We start from the raw sequence: 17,314 nt of genomic DNA, 5'->3' as shown, positions 1-17,314 counted from the left end.
CTGACCAGGAGGAGGGAGGAATCTCTTTAAGTCTGGAGGAGGAGGAACTCTCTCCCCGGAGGAAGGAAAGACTGGAAGTTCTCTCTCTCTCTCTCTCTCTCTCTCTCTCTCTCTCTCTCTCTCTCTCTCTCTCTCTCTCTCTCTCACTAATAAATGTAGAGCGTTTTTTTTATATTTTCACTTTTATCTATTGTTTATTCATGGTTTCCTGTGTTTCTCCTTTTTTTCTAAATTTCTTTTTTCCTTTTTGTTTCTGGGCACCACATGTGTCATTTTAATTATTCCGTTATTTTCGGTGTTTATATTGTTCTTTGCTTTCTTTTCCTCTTTTTCTTATGTTTTTTGTTCATTAATTTGTTCATTCTATATATGTAATTGTATTTGATTATTTTTTACATATTTGTGGGTTAATCTATTGCTTGGTACCTACGAACGGTTACTGCTATATCATTTCAATTGCCCCTTTATCATTGTTATTTTGTTTCCTTGTTACTTTATGCCAACCCTTTTTTATCATGCTCCTATCTTTTAGTCTCATCATTCATTTATTTATGGTTTTATACAAATTGTTATTACTATTTTTTTTAGTGCAGTTCATCTTCCATTACTTCTTATCTATTACTTTTTCCTCTCTCTGCTCCATCATTTCATAAGTACGCTGTCGGTTGCTAGTCTGGGTCCACAGATTCGGACTCTAGAGACTCTATACAGTAAACGAAGCGCATCGATGCCACTCATGAACCCCAACATAAACTTTTTTTTTTTTTCGAAGTTTCAATAGAAGCAAACCACTGAACCAAGAGTACCAAGACCGAGCAAATCTTTTTACCATTTCCTGACGTTTCTTTCCTCTTTCTCCTTCCTCTCTTGCATTTTTCTTCCTCCTTTTCACTTACTTCAGCTCACTCCTCGTTACCTGGTTCAAAGTGGTTTGCAGTTGATATATTTGCCGGCATAGCTCAGTGAAGCAGCGAAGCAGTATTGCACTTGAGTTATTGAAGCTTCAAACGCGAGGGAAAGATCCTGATTGTTGCTGCTGCTCTGATTTTTCCTTCGTGGGAGATTGCAAAGAAAGGAGAGGAAAGAGAACAAGAGGATTAGAGGAGCAAGAAGTTGAGGGTGAGTGACTGAGTGAGTGAGAGGTGGTATGCGATGGATAAGTGTGCTAGTTTGAGCTATAATGAATGTCTTGATTGGCAGGTTAAGAGAAGAACGTGTGGGGTCAAGAGAGAGAGAGAGAGAGAGAGAGAGAATGTGTGCGTGTGTGTGTGTGTGTGTGTTATCTTTACTGAGATTTTGCATCATGTATTGATATATTCCTGGCGAAGGTATAAAATTTGCTAGTTGTTTGTTATTCTTGGTGATCAGTGACATAAAATGAGTTAATTACTGCGTGAACAAAGGATATTGTGTTTTTGAGGACTGAAGAATCATATATATTTTTTTCATTCTGTAGATTCATTATTTTCTTTACAAATTGTAACACCTTACTATTGTGTTACTTTAATTACGTATATACGATAAAGTGAGAAAAAAAAAACATGCAATGGTGTTTATCTAGTGAGAATGTTTGTGTGTGTGTAATTCATTACGGTCTCCTGCTGATCACCCAGCCAGTCTTCCCCATTACGGAGCGAGCTCCGAGATCATAGACCACAACACACTCCACACACCGGGAAAGCGAGGCCACAACCCCTCGAGTTACATCCCGTACCTATTTACTGCTAGGTGAACAGGGGCTACACATTAAGAGGACGACAATTATTTGTAGTAGTGTGTGTGTGTGTGTGTGTGTGTGTGTGTGTGTGTGTGTGTGTGTGTGTGTGTGTGTGTGTGAGCTCGCGCACGAGTGAGTCGCACTCCAACGTAACTTAATTACAGCACTTAGTCATGTAATTACCCTCATAATCGTCATGCACTCACTGTCTCATCCAGCGTGCAGGCGAGGCAACGAAAGCCTCTTTAGGGTAAAGCAGGTTAAGATGCCTTGCCTGTCTTCAAGAACTGTGATTACCTTTTTTTTTTTTTCTTTCGAAAACTACTTTTAATGTTCTCTCTCCTTATTATTTTTTTTGTTCATGCAAAGACGATTTTGCTATTCTTTTTTTATATTCCCTTAGAAATTGTAGTTTTTGTTTTGTTACTCAAGAATTATCAGTGTATTAATTCCGCATTGAAGTATTGTTGTGTTTGAATCCCGGGAAGCGGCGAAACAAATGGGCAAGCCTCTTAATGTGTAGCCCCTGTTCACCTGGCAGTAAATAGGTACGGGATGTAACTCGAGGGGTTGTGGCCTCGCTTTCCCTGTGTGTGGAGCGTATGATGTGATCTCAGTCCTACCCGAAGATCGGTCTATGAGCCCTGAGCTCGCTCCGTAATGGGGAAGACTGGCTGGGTGACCAGCAGACGACCGTGGTGAATTACACACACACACACACACACACACACACACACACACACACACACACACACACACACACACACACACACACACACACACACACACACACACACACACCCTACTACAAATAATTGTCGTCCTCTGTCGAGGTTTCCTCGCGTGTAAACATCCATAATTGCGGCTTTGTGAACCAAAATGACGTGTTCACAGTTGCTTAGAGACCAAAGGAGTTTGTAGACACCACCTATGATGAAGCGGCAGTTCCTTCTCTACATTTGTATACTAAAAACGCACCGACAGTACTGTAGAGGGCGTGTTGGAAGCCTCGTGTAGGTGTGGGAGTTGGTGGAGGGGGTAGCGAGGGAGTAGCGGGGTGGTATCTTCAAAATGATCTATGCCTTACGTGTTGAGTCCCGAAAAAAAAATGCGAAGTTGCAAGAAAGAAATGATCATCGTACATTTTCTCTCCACTCGGTAATTGTTTATTATTCTCTGAGGTATGAAAAAAAAAACAAAGGTAGAAAAGAAATTGCAAAACATCGGGACGTCTTCGCATGTCAGGATTTATGCCTCGCCGTGTATTTGTGAATGAACAAGTTAAACGGACATCGCTGTAGAAATACCGTGGAGAATTTGTAGGTGTACTCAGCGAGTCGTCGTATGTAAACCTTTCACTTGGAAGAAAACAAAATAAAGGGTTGTATATACACTCCCTTGTACCTGGTCAATGCAACACCTGCAATCAAACTCTCACCAAACAAACATTACCTGTACGCCGTCCCGCCTCTCTCACAGGTGTACTCAGGTGAGGCTGTGGCGCATATCTCCCCGCCATTACTTGTTCCTTGCGTCCGCCGCTCTCGCATCTATCTTTTTCACAGGTGAGGCGGCCCGAACACAGGGCAGGTATGCACAAAACCCTCCAGGGGGCACCAGCGACAAATGGAATTATGCGAGGAAATATTTCAAGATCCAAGGTTCAGATAGTGCCTCTTCCCTCAGGCCACGCAGCGCTAAAAAGGGGATAACATGAGCTAAAATCCACTCTAACAGCATGGGACGAACGCCCTTGGGACCACGGGCTGAAGAGGGAGAGTGAAAGAAAGAGGGAGAGGCAGAGGGAGAGCGAGAAACCAGCTTATGGTCAGGGGAGGAGAAGGGCGGCCCTGGTTCCTGATTACATGTATTAATGGAGGCTAATATGTCTCCCCTGGCTACGACAGCTTGCCGTGCCCGCTGGAGGAAGGCTGGGGATGTGAAGGGATGTCCTGTGGTGCCTTGGTTGTCCCCGTCACACGTACTTTACCCCACAATATTTAACCGCAGTACTCTTAAAGTTAAATGCATCCTTATCTTGATCAAAATGAGCAGACGTAAGATCCACCGCGGCATCATAACCTTATTAAACCTTGGAGCATTATTGTAATCTTACTAAGACTCACTGCATCATCAAAGTCTCGACTAAAATTAACCGCAGAACTAAACACTCCCCGCACCTTCACCGCGACCACGCCACTTTTGCTATTAATAAATGAAAGTCAGAGCGAAATTTGAGAGATGCGCACCTTGAATATTAGTATAAGACGTTTATTAATATTTTTTTATGGCTCCCACGGCGGACCAAAGTGATAGGCGGCCACAAGGGTCTATACACACACGCCTCTCTTGCCTGTGGGTGGGATGACTGGGTATTAAGCAGTCCTCACCCTTCTCTCTTCTCCTCCTTTCTCCTACTATCCTCTTTTTCCGTCCTATCTTCATCCATTCCATCTCTTCTTCCTTCTCTAAATTCTCCTCCTTAAATCCTTTAAACTCTTCGCGCTATCACAAACCTATCTTACAGTATCATAGATCTGCCCTATTCCTTCATTTTAGATGATAGTGGAGGAATGTAATAGAAGAGAGGATGGGAATTGTGAATATATGAGAGGGAATAGAAAGGAAAGAAGAGTTTAAAATATTCCATTTCCTAGTGTTTTTATTCTTTCTTATTCACAATTATATATATATATATATATTTATATAGTCCTATATATATATATATATATATATATATATATATATATATATATATATATATATATATATATATATATATATATATATATATATATATATATATATATATATATATATATATATATATATATATATATATATATATATATATATATACGATTTCTTCCTTCACCCATCCATCCAATACCAAACCACTCTATTCCCTGGCATCCCTTCCATTCTCCAACTCATCCTTACCGCTGCCTGTGCATCCTTCCCTGTCCTCCTTTCATCCCTACGGACATTTTATAGACTTCCTTCTTACCTGGATGTCCTCTGTAGGTACGAAGGTTGATGGATCCACACGTCATAAGAGGAACGGACAGGAACACCTGAGATACACACCTGAGATACACATCTGAGACGCGCCGATACACAGGTACACAGGTAGAAGCGATGAGTACGCCCTTAGCTTGGATATATCGTCGCAGCGAGCAGGTGTTGATCTGGGCGTAATGGGGATGGCCTTATGAGCTTCCCCAGTGCTATTTGTTCCCCTTGACGAGAAGAGACGAGAGCGCGTTTGTAGTGCTTACTGCATGAGGCGCAGCGCGAGGACGTAAAACCTTACCTGCCTGCATCCCGTCATGGTAATTAATGTGCAGGTTAAGTGGATTATAGGCTTTTGTCAGGTGTGATGGGACGTGATGTTACCTGCGTGCTCTTACGCATCTCGTCTGTATCGCACCAGGATATGAAGCTGGTAGTAATGATAGTAATGATGAGGATGATGATAATAGTAATGGCGGTAATAGTAATGATTATAATAATGTTGCAAGGTTTGATGCGTGCAATTATCTCGTTATTGTCTGTGTGTCAGTTATCATTCACTATAAAATAAAGAAAACAAGAACAGACGGAATTAACTAGTAGGAGTTGAAATAAGTTTATCAGGAACTGTTTATATAATGGAGTTAAATAGAGTATCTTAATATAAGGAACATTTGTAAGCATAAGAAAAAAATGTGTATAAAACTGAAGACAATATAAAAAGGATAGACGGTTCTTTTTATTCGATGTTTTATTTATTTATTTTTTATTTGTTTATCTTGAAAAGGCACAAAATTGATGGCGAAGAGCTGACCCAAAAATTGGCAATGTTGTATTTCTGTTCTCGAAAAAGAGAGAAAAAAAAGGAAAATAGGAAAATGGTATTCAAAACACAACCCTTTTCACAGACACACATCTACCCACACACACACACACACACACACACACACACACACACACACACACACACACACACACACACACACACACACACACACACACACACACACACACACACACACACACACACACACACACACACACACACACACACACACACACACACACACACACACACACACACACACACACACACACACACACACACACACACACACACACACACACACACACACACACACACACACACACACACACACTGTACCAACAAACTTACAACCAGGCAAGCACATTATGCGTTCCAATTGGATAGTTATGAATATTTTCCTCCTGGTGGTGCGTTTTTTACAATATTCACAGGCAATCAGCAACAATCCCTTTGGCGGTAATCAGGTTAGATATCGCCCGGCCGGCCAGGTAATGAAAACAATTCGTATGGAGCTGGAATTTTTTTATTGGCGCAAATTAATGCCAGCGATTTGATTATAAAGGCAGTTTGGACGACTAATGAAATGTTGTTGTTCTTTAGTTTGCGTCCTTCTGCCTCGTTGACTTCACCCCAGATGCTGTGATGTGCTTTGTTGTCGTCACTTTCGTTGTTGTTGTTGTTGTTGTTGTTGTTGTTGTTGTTGTTGTTGTTACTATCCTTATCATCCTCTTTGTTAAAATTATTGTTATTTGTATTGATATTATTATTTCAATTTTTGTTATTGATATTATTATTATTATTATTATTATTATTATTATTATTATTATTATTATTATTATTATTGTTATTATTATTTTTATTTTTATTATTGTTATTATTATCATCGTTATTATTATTATTATTATTATTATTATTATTATTATTATTATTATTATTATTATTATTATCAGTATTAGTAGTAGTAGTAGTAGTAGTAGTTGTTGTAGTAGTAGTAATAGTAGTAGTAGTAATTAGTAGTAGTAGTAGTAGTAGTAGTAGTAGTAGTAGTAGTAGTAGTAGTAGTAGTAGTAGTAATGGTAGTAGTAGAAGTAGTGGTAGTAATAATGGTAATAGAAGAAGTAGTAGTAGTAATGGTAGTAGTAGTAGTAGTAGTAGTAGTGTAGTAGTAGTAGTAGTCGTAGTAGTAACTATCTGCGTAACCTCCCGTAGTAGTAACTTAACCTCCCGCAGCTTCCGTCACAATACTTTCTTATTCTCTCAGCTATATTTTGTTCACCTCTAAAACAGGAGTTAACCAATATTCATAATAATTCATCCCTTTTTTATTGCAACTTGCGTTAATTTTGCCAGTGGCCTCCCTCCCTACATGTGCATTAAAAAAATAGTAATAGTGGTAACAGTATTAGTAGTAGTAGTAGTAGTAGTTAGTAGTAGTAGTAGGAATAATAGTGGTGGTTATTGTTGTTGTTGTTTTGGTTACTGTTGCTGTTGTTGTCAGTGGTGGTGGTGATAATGATGATGTTGTTGTTAGTGGTGGTGCTGGTGGTGGTGTTGTTGTTCAGTCCTTTCGTGTTTAGGATCATTTCTCTTTTCAGTTATTATCATTATTTTCTGTCCTTTTTTCTTGTTCTTTTTTTATTGCGTATGTCTAGGTCTATAATGATGTTCTTTTCATTCTTTTCCTCTTATGATATTTTTCTTTATTTCATCATTGTTTTTTTTCTAAAGATTTGTATAGACTTTTTCTTCTTCTTAGGATTATAATATATTTTTTTTCTTCTGCATCGATACGTTTTTTTTTTTTTTTTTACCGTTCATTTATGTTATTTTCATGGTTGATTTTCTTCTTGTTCTTTAATTCCTTCTATTCCAGTCACTCCGCTTAGCCTCCATGATCTTTGTCCTCTCCACCCCAGTCGTCATTAATATTTCCCTTATTTTATTCACGTAGTTAGATTTCCGCTTCGTCGTACCGTTCACTATATTTCTGGTCTTCATTTTGCTGGCTTATGTTTTATTCTGACCCTCGATGTACATGGGGGAGGAAAGGTGAAGTAACGCAGGGATAGTGAGAGATGAAAGGCTTACCTCTTTACAGGAATTAATGAACGTTAAGGCACATGCATAAATTAACGTCATAAGTGTTTACTATATATTGCTAACGGATAAAGGTGAAATGAACGAATTAAATGAAAGAAAGCAAGTCGTTAAAGGTGAAAGTCCCAAGTCATGATGCATCCGTGTGGCTCTTGTGGTGTTTTCGATGTTTATCTCAGGTGTAAATCCCCAGGTAAGCGCAAATTTTTAGTGGAGCCTCACCTGCCTGCGGACATTGATTAAAAATGATGCCGGTGCTCCTACCTGTGGTGACTGGAGGGCAGGTAGGAGATAATTATACGGACGCCACTGGGAGTTGTAATTAGCATTATAAATTCTTACGAGATGACCAGGTTCCCAAGCACTTCACTCCCGTTTTTAACATTCAGCTCTCCTACTGTCTTACGCGCCTGCACACACACACACACACACACACACACACACACACACACACACACACACACACACACACACACACACACACACACACAGAAGGCTGGGTCACACACACCGCGTAGTATAGTGGTTAGCACGCTCGACTCACAATCGAGAGGGCCGGGTTCGAGTCCCGGTAAGCGGTGAGGCAAATGGGCAAGCCTCTTAATGTGTGGCCCTTGTTCACCTAGGAGTAAATAGCTACGGGATGTAACTCGAGGGGTTGTGGCCTCGCTTTCCCGGTGTGTGGAGTGTGTTGATGTGGTCTCAGTCCTACCCGAAGATCGGTCTATGAGCTCTGAGCTCGCTCCGTAATGGGGAAGACTGGCTGGGTGACCAGCAGACGACCGAAGTGAATTACACCATGACTCTATGGTCTCTAAGCTCTCTCCAGGAGGTTAATAACTGATGATCAAGAATCCAGCGTGTGATCCACAAGACCATGGGTGAATTGCGCACGCACACACACACACACACACACACACACACACACACACACACACACACACACACACACACACACACACACACACACACACATAAAAAAATACCCATAAATCACAACGTAACACATTTATTCCTAACAAGGCAATAAGTGAAACTCATAATTTAACAACCAGACACCTTTGAGCCACCAGGTGCCCTAATACTTAACTGGGAGACGAGAGTGTGAAGGCAAGGGGACGGTAAGAGTGGAAGAGGTGAGGCGAGATCTACTTGAAGAGAAGGAGAGGGAGAGGGAGGAGGAGGAAGGGAAGATGAGAACTGATACCCTCGGCGCCAATCTCCATGTAGGATGAGTCGGTGTTTTGCCTTCGCCTGACCTCCCCCAATGATGGCGTGAGGTGGTGATGACCTGGCTGGCGTGGGTCAGGAAGAAGAGGAGGAGGAGAGGAGGAGGAGGAGGAGGAGGAGGAGGAGGAGGAGGAGGAGGAGGAGGAGGAGGAGGAGGAGGAGGAGGAGGCTGAGAAGAGGGGGAAGGTGATGTGAATTGAAAGGAAAAAGATGAGTAAGCAAGACGTAGTGGAGAGGAAGAACACGAGAGGAGTGTGGATAAGGTTGAACTCAGTGGGAAAGAGAGGAGGATAATAGTGATGTTGGCGGATAAGGAAGGAAGGAACAAGGTGATGAAGGGGAAGATGAGAGGAAAGCGACTGGAAAATACACCTGAGATGGAAAGGAGACGCTGTCGACGGAAGATAGAAGAGTTATGAAGGGATTTTAAGAGGGAAGAAAGGGGAAGAGAAAAAGAAAAAGTAGGTGAAAAAAAAATGTAAGGAAAAATTTAGATATTTACAGGACAAAATTTTAAATAATGTTCTATGATATTTTGCTTCACTCTTATTTGACAACTGGAGAAATAGACAAATACGAAACACTGTACATTATTGTGGTGATTATTTTGCACTTAATTAGCTTTTCTTTTATACGATGACTTTGCTCTTATATACATGCTTTTATATATCTCATTTCTTTTTTTTAATGTATCTGTATTCAAACGTATGCCGATATGTTTCGATAATTTCCACGCCATAATTGCAGTTTCCCTTCCAATGTTCATCACAGGTATTTATTTATTTATTTATTTATTTTAGAGTCTGGTTTATGTTCATGATCACTCACCTGTTTGTCTGTCTGCCTGTCTGCAGTGGTCTGGCTATATTGGTCTGGATGTATAATCTAACTACTCGTATGTATGTGTTTTGCCTGAATTTTGTTATTTTTCTATCAGTTTGTGTGTATGTTTAAAAATATCTTTATCTTTCAGTATACGTTTTTAATATATCTTTATATTTACCTTTTTTTTCAGTGTATATATCTACATGTACACACCTGCTTGTATTTGTGTACCTGTCTATCACTCTTTTCCATCAGTATATATATATATATATATATATATATATATATATATATATATATATATATATATATATATATATATATATATATATATATATATATATATATATATATATTTTATTTTTTCAATTATCCGTGCCTGTCTAGCATTACCTGTGTCTACCTGGCTGTATCCTTCGGCTTGTATATTCATCTACCTGTGTGCGTGTCTACCTGTCTTTCCCATCGCTCACTATGTATATCCTTGTGTCCGCTAAACCAAGGGTCATTTGGGACGTAAGCCATGTGTGTGTGTGTGTGTGTGTGTGTGTGTGTGTGTGTGTTGTCGACATCATCTGAGAAATGATTTAGACCAGTTCCCCGGCGTGACCCCCGACGGGCGGCGCTGGATCACGGCCCAGGGATCCGGAGCGTCGTGGGCGGAACGAACACCCGCCATCAAGGTGCCAAAGCCTCACCGCACGTCGGGACCCCAAGCCCTCATTGATTTGGAGGTTCTTTGCACTCCGCATCATTCGAGAACATGGTCAGCAATACAGTGAAGCAGTGGAAAATGATATACGTTCTAAACTCACTTGAATGTCGCGTTGAATTATAGGGTGTTTGCACTTATCACTCGAGAACATGTCCAACAAAGGAGAATGCAAATATCCAAAACTCACGTGGACTGGAGCAGCGAGTTGAATTCGGCAGTTTTTTTGTACTTGGTATCGCTCGAGAACAGGTCGAGTTCTACAATGATGCAGTGACGGGAGGACGTACATACTTTAAATTCATGTGGACTCGAATACCTCTTCGAGTTGCAGGTTCTTTGCACTTCGCGCCAGAACAAGTACTGCGATGGATGCAATGGTCAGGGATATTCGTGTTCGGGAATCGTATATTGCTTTGGGAAGTGCGAAAAGTTTTCATGGTATGGAAAGAAAAGTGGGAGAACGTACCGAGAGTGGTCAGGCAGGAACCTTTCAAGTGTGGGAAAGAGAGAAGAAAAAAGAACCCTCCTCCTCCTTTTCCTCCTCCTCCTCCTCCTCCTCCTCCTTGCCTGCTCCAGTTCCAAGATAGCAATCGGTTCCCTTCCGTCTCGTTCCTCGGGCGAGTTACGAGCATCCCCCCTCATCTCCTTCCCTTGAACCTCACCTTCCCTCCCCTCCCTCTCCTTTAACACCTCTTCTCTTCAGGTCCTCCCTCCCTCTCCCCAAAACCTCCTTATTCGAACCACGCATGAATAATGGGACGATTGACCTTGTGAACCGAACAGTCCAAGCCTTCGTGGGAGTGTCTTGAAGGAGAGAGGGAGACGGGGGGAGGGGTCAGACGCAGAGAGAGGAAGGAAGGCGATGATGAGTGTGAGAAGAGGAAGGAAAGGAAAGCAATGGAGGAAGAGGAAGGATGAGGAGGAGCTGAGGGTGGTGTGGAATGAGGGTGGAAAGAAGGGATGTGGTAAAAATGAGAGAGAGAGAGAGAGAGAGAGAGAGAGAGAGAGAGAGAGAGAGAGAGAGAGAGAGAGAGAGAGAGAGAGAGAGAGAATGATTAAATGAAAACGAAAAAGAAAGAATAAAATAACACCGCGGAAATGGAAAGACAAAGCGATAAGCTAATCATCAAAAGCCACGGAAATGAACGAACATAGAAAGACAAAACCGAGACAGGAAAATGATGAAAATGAAAGACATAAAAAGACAATGAAAGGGAAGGAGGAGGAACACAGTAAAACTTTATGAAGACAGCGAGAGTAAAGCAAGCCGGAATGGAAAGCGAAACGCGTTGCAATGGCGGCAGTGAAATTGAGAAACTGACGAAGATGCAGAGAGAGAGAGAGAGAGAGAGAGAGAGAGAGAGAGAGAGAGAGAGAGAGAGAGAGAGAGAGAGAGAGAGAGAGAGGAATGGGAAACAAAAAAATCCGGCTGAATCTGAAAGAAAAGCGTTCGAGACAGTGTAACCAGATCCTGTCCATTGTCTCTCGGCCACAGCTAACACGGCACGCATTACCTCCGCACAATAGCCCAGCTCTGGGAACACTGCGTGCCTCCCACCCTCCGCACCAGCACCTCCACCGCCTCCACGCCGCCCGCAACGTGACGGAACGATACGGGGCGCCTCGGGATGGCACGAACGGCCCATGAATCTCCGACATGAACTCACGACGACGCCTTTGAAGCAACGAAACCACGCCATAGTGATCATGAGGCGCTAAAAGATGCATACCACGACCACCTGGATTCCCCAAGACGAGAAAACTAACGCCAGGGACTTGTAATCATGATACGCCAAGCTGCGGTGCCAGGTTCCATGTTTTTTTTTTCCGCTTTTGGATAATGCTTTCTTATCCAGTGAGTGTCTTATACCCTTCAGATGACTACAGTAGTATCACTGTTTTTATAGTCTGTCGTAAACGGAGTAGAATGGAGTTGAACACTAATTGAAGTAGTGAAAAGCTCATAACTGTTTGGAATGCTCCTTATGATAGCACAGATTGTCTCTTTACCGCCAACATTCCTCCCAGAGCCTCAGTCCTTCATAGCACATTCAAACATTTAGCTATGCATAAGTTTCTAAGGGTGTGATTAAAAGTAAGTATCATAATGGCGTTCAGAATCACAGCTCAAGAGGGAGGTGTTTTAATCGAAGGCTAAACTGTACCCCATCATCCTTTAAATGTTTTCATGATTGTCTAGAATTCCCTGCAAGGCTTCGTGGAGCTGGGAGATGTGTGAAACGTCCCTGATGCTCTAAGACGCTCTGCACAGAAAGGGAGAGGAGCAGAAGGAGGAGGAGGAGGAGGAGGAGGAGGAGGAGGAGGAGGAGGAGGAGGAGGAGGAGGAGGAGGAGGAGGAGGAGGTTAGAGGAGGAGGTATTCTTGGAGTGATTATTGGACACGACGCTCCTATAAGGAACCCCAGGCACGCTCACCCTTGGACACAGACAATGGAAATACACACACACACACACACACACACACACACACACACACACACACACACACACACACACACACACACACACACTCTCTCTCTCTCTCTCTCTCTCTCTCTCTCTCTCTCTCTCTCTCTCTCTCTCTCTCTCTCTCTCTCTCTCTCTCTGTCTCTGGTACATTTATTTACATACATATTCTAGGATAATAATGTATTTCCATATTCAGTTATTCAGTTAACAATATAACTAACAATTGGACGAGGAGGAAACAATTTATTTAACGTTTTCCCACTGTCAATTTGCTATTTAAAATTTACTGTTGCAGGAGGAGGGTGAAGGTGGCTGGTGACCTACGGCGGTGTGTTACCTGATGGCTGATGGCTGATACCTGTGATATGTAAGTGTTATTGTTACCTGTACCTGTTCCCGTTGTGTTTTCAATTGAATTGCGCGGACGCGGTATAATCATTAGGCGCATTTTGTTACTTTTACTGTGTGTTGCACAATATTACGTTGCTATACGATGCTTCAAAGCGATTTTTATTTTTTTCTTGTTTATGTATACCGTAAATTTTACTGATTTTCTGGTAAGAAATAGTAAACTTTCCTGGTTTATATTACTGCGCGTCCCATACTGTATCAGTGTCAATGCTTCACTAGTAATGTGGCGATGGAACAGCAACAACAGTCCTTGAAAGTGAAGAGAGGCCTCGTATGTGGTCCTTGTGACTTCGACTGCGCTATCACCCCAAATGAAGGAGATTCGTGAACTTCAAAATGCTACTGTTTATTGAGGGACATTGGAACAACTTTAATGCTTATTTATCTTTGTTGATGTAATTAATGCGCTTAGTTAAAATTGAAATAGTAAAAGGCACTCTCAATCCCTGAATACTTAAAACAGTTTAGTGCTACTAAAATCAATCATGGATGTATCTTTGCTTAAATGACGCGATATAAATAGGTAGTAAGGTCAAATATGTTTTCCTATTACACATATATAATATCCTCTTCTCCCTCTTCCTCTCGCCATAATCACACCGTTTTCACTTCCAAGCGGTCTCTCATTATCAAAAGCTCCCGAAATCAAGCTCTTCCCCATCAACCTAAAATTCTGGCAGGCATCGTCACCATCCAGCATGGACTGAAGCAGGGCAACGTCACTGACCATATCTGCAACTACTTTTATCTATGTTCTCAATTTTGATTGCACGATTCTTTGTATTTATTTTTCTTACCGAATGACCTATAAACTAAAAATATCCTTCCCCAGATGCAAGCAACACTGACCATTTTTTTCGCACGTCGTCCAATTTCTCCAACTTTGGCAGCGCAGCCACTCAAACGGAACACAAGAGGGGGAACACGTATCACGCGCTTTAAGAGGATGTGTCACTGCATGAGAGATACAAGTCTGACTGCGCTACAATTCTTGCCTCCAGGACGTCTTTGCCGTCTCAGATGTCAATAACTACCTTGTGAGATATATCGCACATAACGGCTGAATTTTATTGAATAATGATAGAATAATTTATGTTCACTATTCATTTTTTTTTAAAGTCACAAATACGAAATCATACTGGTTATTTGGATTAATTTCACAAACTTTATTGCCGCTCTAACCTCTAAAAATATTCAGGTTCAATTCATTTTTATCATATCCATATAAGACAATGACCTTCCTATTTCATTTATATATAAAACCACATCAGTACACTTGGCACTAATCTGCATGCACAATCACCACTTTAAATCTAATATGTGTGTTTTCGTACAGACACGTTAAAGCTTTGGCAGCGTCTGACAGTGATTGGTTCGTACGGAGCGACAAGGGGCAATTATGGTCAACACCTGTCCGCTCAACTCTTTACTTAGAGGAAGTGAATGGAGAACGGAGGAGTGAAAAAAAGTCAGAGCAGTGGAGACGGCCAGGGAGAGATCTGTAGTAGAAAGTAAGGAGGAGGTGCAGGTTCACTTTCTGAGGAAATCAATGTGTCTTTGTTCACCTTCAAGAGCGAAGGAACTGATGAATCGTCCCTTTGTGGGAATAAAAATAGTTGGATATCCCATAATTTTACTGCTTTGTTCGCTTCTTAGAACTGTAAACAGTTTACTTTTTTTTCTCCGTTACGAGCCTTTGTATGAACGTCTGTCACATTCCCGTTCATTCCGGATACGTGAGTTATCTGAAAGCTTAACAGGAAAGATGTATTCCTCCTCGATAAACACCCATTTGAAAATAAAAATACAGTAAAAGATAGGAAGAAAACTACACAACTAATGGTGATAATAGCCACAATCGGTAAATAAATTATAAGCTACACTGCCAGTTTTGCGTCTTTCTCAAAAAAAGGAAAGAAAATGTAAAGTCTAAGATTATCGTTGAAAATAAGGAAAGGGGAAGAGCAACAACATACCATCAGGGAAGAAAAATAAACATAAAATTCCAGGGAACACCATGCTTGCTGCTTTCAACGCCTAAGATAGTAAAAGGAACAAGACGGAAAAGAGGGAAGGTGTGGGAGAGGGAAAGAAACGAAAAATAAATACACTAGAGGAGGAAGAGAATAACACGAAGAGGAAGCGAGGGAAATGGGGAGTGAAAGTAGATGGGCACAGAGCACGGAAGAGGAAAACGGTAGAAGGAAAGAAAGAAGTGAGCGAGGAAAAAATAAAGAGGCAGGAGGGAAGTCAGATAATGTAAAGTGGAAGGAAGAGAGATAGGGAAAGAAGGGAAGAGGGGAAGCAGAGAGGAGGAAAAAAAGGAGAGATTTAAAAGTAATAAGATGAAAAATATAAGTATCTGAAGTGCATTAAGGTAAAATAAGCTTGCAGGTAACGACGAGAGAGAGAGAGAGAGAGAGAGAGAGAGAGGAGAGAGAGAGAGAGAGAGAGAGAGAGAGAGAGAGAGAGAGAGAGAGAGAGAGAGAGAGAGAGAGAGAGAGAGAGGTTTGTAGGTTCCGGCTTCTAGAAAACACATCCAATCACACTGAGATCACACACACACACACACACACACACACACACACACACACACACACACACACACACACACACACACACACACACACACACACAAATAAACAAAACAATCCTTCCCTTGCCTTCTCTCCTCCCTCTCTATGTTGCTCCCCTGACTCCCTTTCCCCCTTCCCTCCTACGCTCCCTCCCTCCCGTGGGCCACATTGAGGGATCCATGGGAGACAGGGACCTCTTCTGCCCCTCCTTCAGTATTGTACACACCGCGGAGGCTCACGAATAGCCCAATTATCTATCGTAAATTCTGGCAACCCACCCTAATCACGAATATCTATGAGAGCAGAACTGTGGAAGACTTCCCTCCCTTCCTCTTCCTCCTCCCCCACCTCCTCTTATCTCCCTCCTCCTCCTTTCCATCTCCCCGACCATCCTTCTTCCTCATCTGCATCCTTCCCTTTGCTCTTCCTCCACTTCTTCCTCCGTCTTTTCCTCTTCCTCTCTCTCCTCCTCCTCCTCCATTCAATGTTTGCATGCCAAGTATTTGGTTTCCCAGTTCCGTCTGGATGTTGGGTCACGAGAGAGAGAGAGAGAGAGAGAGAGAGAGAGAGAGAGAGAGAGAGAGAGAGAGAGAGCGAGTGAGAAAGGTGGTAAGGAAGGTGTTGGTAGGTGTTATAAGCGAGATGGGAGGGGCGGAATTGAGTGTTTTGGGAGATTGAAGGAGGGAAGAGAGGGAAGAGGTGTGAAAGGTGAGGAGGAGTGTATGGAGGGAGGAAAGGAGAGGAGAGGGAGGGAGGAAAGGGAGGTATGACATGCAGCTTCTCCCTAATGCCTCGTGAACGCGTGATCAGGGAGATGCGTGTAAACCCGTGATTTATGGCCCTGAACCGGGGCAGGCGGACCAGGTATGGAGGGAGGGAATGGTAAAGAGGAGGAGAGAGGGAATGGCCGGAGAGGGAGGTAAAGGCTGGAGCGTGTAGGAGGTATGGTATGGGATGGGCGGTCTATGTGGCTGGTGTGTAAAGGTGAGGGTGAAATACAGGCTAGGTGTGTGCGTGTGCGTGTGTGAAGGTCTCTACATACACAAACTCTTGCACCTTCCTTGTAACGACGATTATCGGAAAATATTCACGGGATGCTTAAAAAGATTTATTTAACTATTATTCCCAGAGAAAGATCTTATTATGTTGATATTTTCAGTACATTATGGTAATGGCGGGGAGCAATGGAGAGTTACGATTACCATAATGTTTCGTGCCTCATCTGGAATCTGCGAATGTCCCCGTAACTTGCCCTTTTGTGGAGTCGAGCCCAGTATTGTGGCTGCTAATGAATTGCTGGAATAGATTCAGATCACACTTCCTCCCTGCGCTCCGTGGATTCAGGTGCTCGATGTATAAAAGAAGCAATAAACCTGTAACTCTACATTTTGTCACCTATGTCATGCGGTTTATGAGTCGAATAGGAAAATTTGT

At 42.0% G+C, this 17,314-nt stretch overlaps 1 long non-coding RNA gene across 1 annotated transcript; it reads left to right on the top strand.

Annotated features, from left to right (window-relative positions):
* Window positions 1-961: 961 nt before the first annotated feature.
* LOC123510979 lies at window positions 962-15,692 on the top strand. Its single transcript, XR_006676672.1, has 5 exons — window positions 962-1,119; window positions 4,742-4,838; window positions 13,189-13,260; window positions 14,137-14,341; window positions 14,641-15,692. It is a non-coding gene; the product is annotated as an uncharacterized LOC123510979 (long non-coding RNA).
* Window positions 15,693-17,314: the final 1,622 nt, after the last annotated feature.

The sequence above is a fragment of the Portunus trituberculatus genome, chromosome 30 (assembly GCF_017591435.1).
Source record: "Portunus trituberculatus isolate SZX2019 chromosome 30, ASM1759143v1, whole genome shotgun sequence".
NCBI classification, from domain to species: Eukaryota; Metazoa; Arthropoda; class Malacostraca; order Decapoda; family Portunidae; genus Portunus; species Portunus trituberculatus.
The sequence above is the reverse complement of the archived record's forward strand: the minus strand, read 5'-3'. Positions and strand labels throughout refer to the sequence as shown.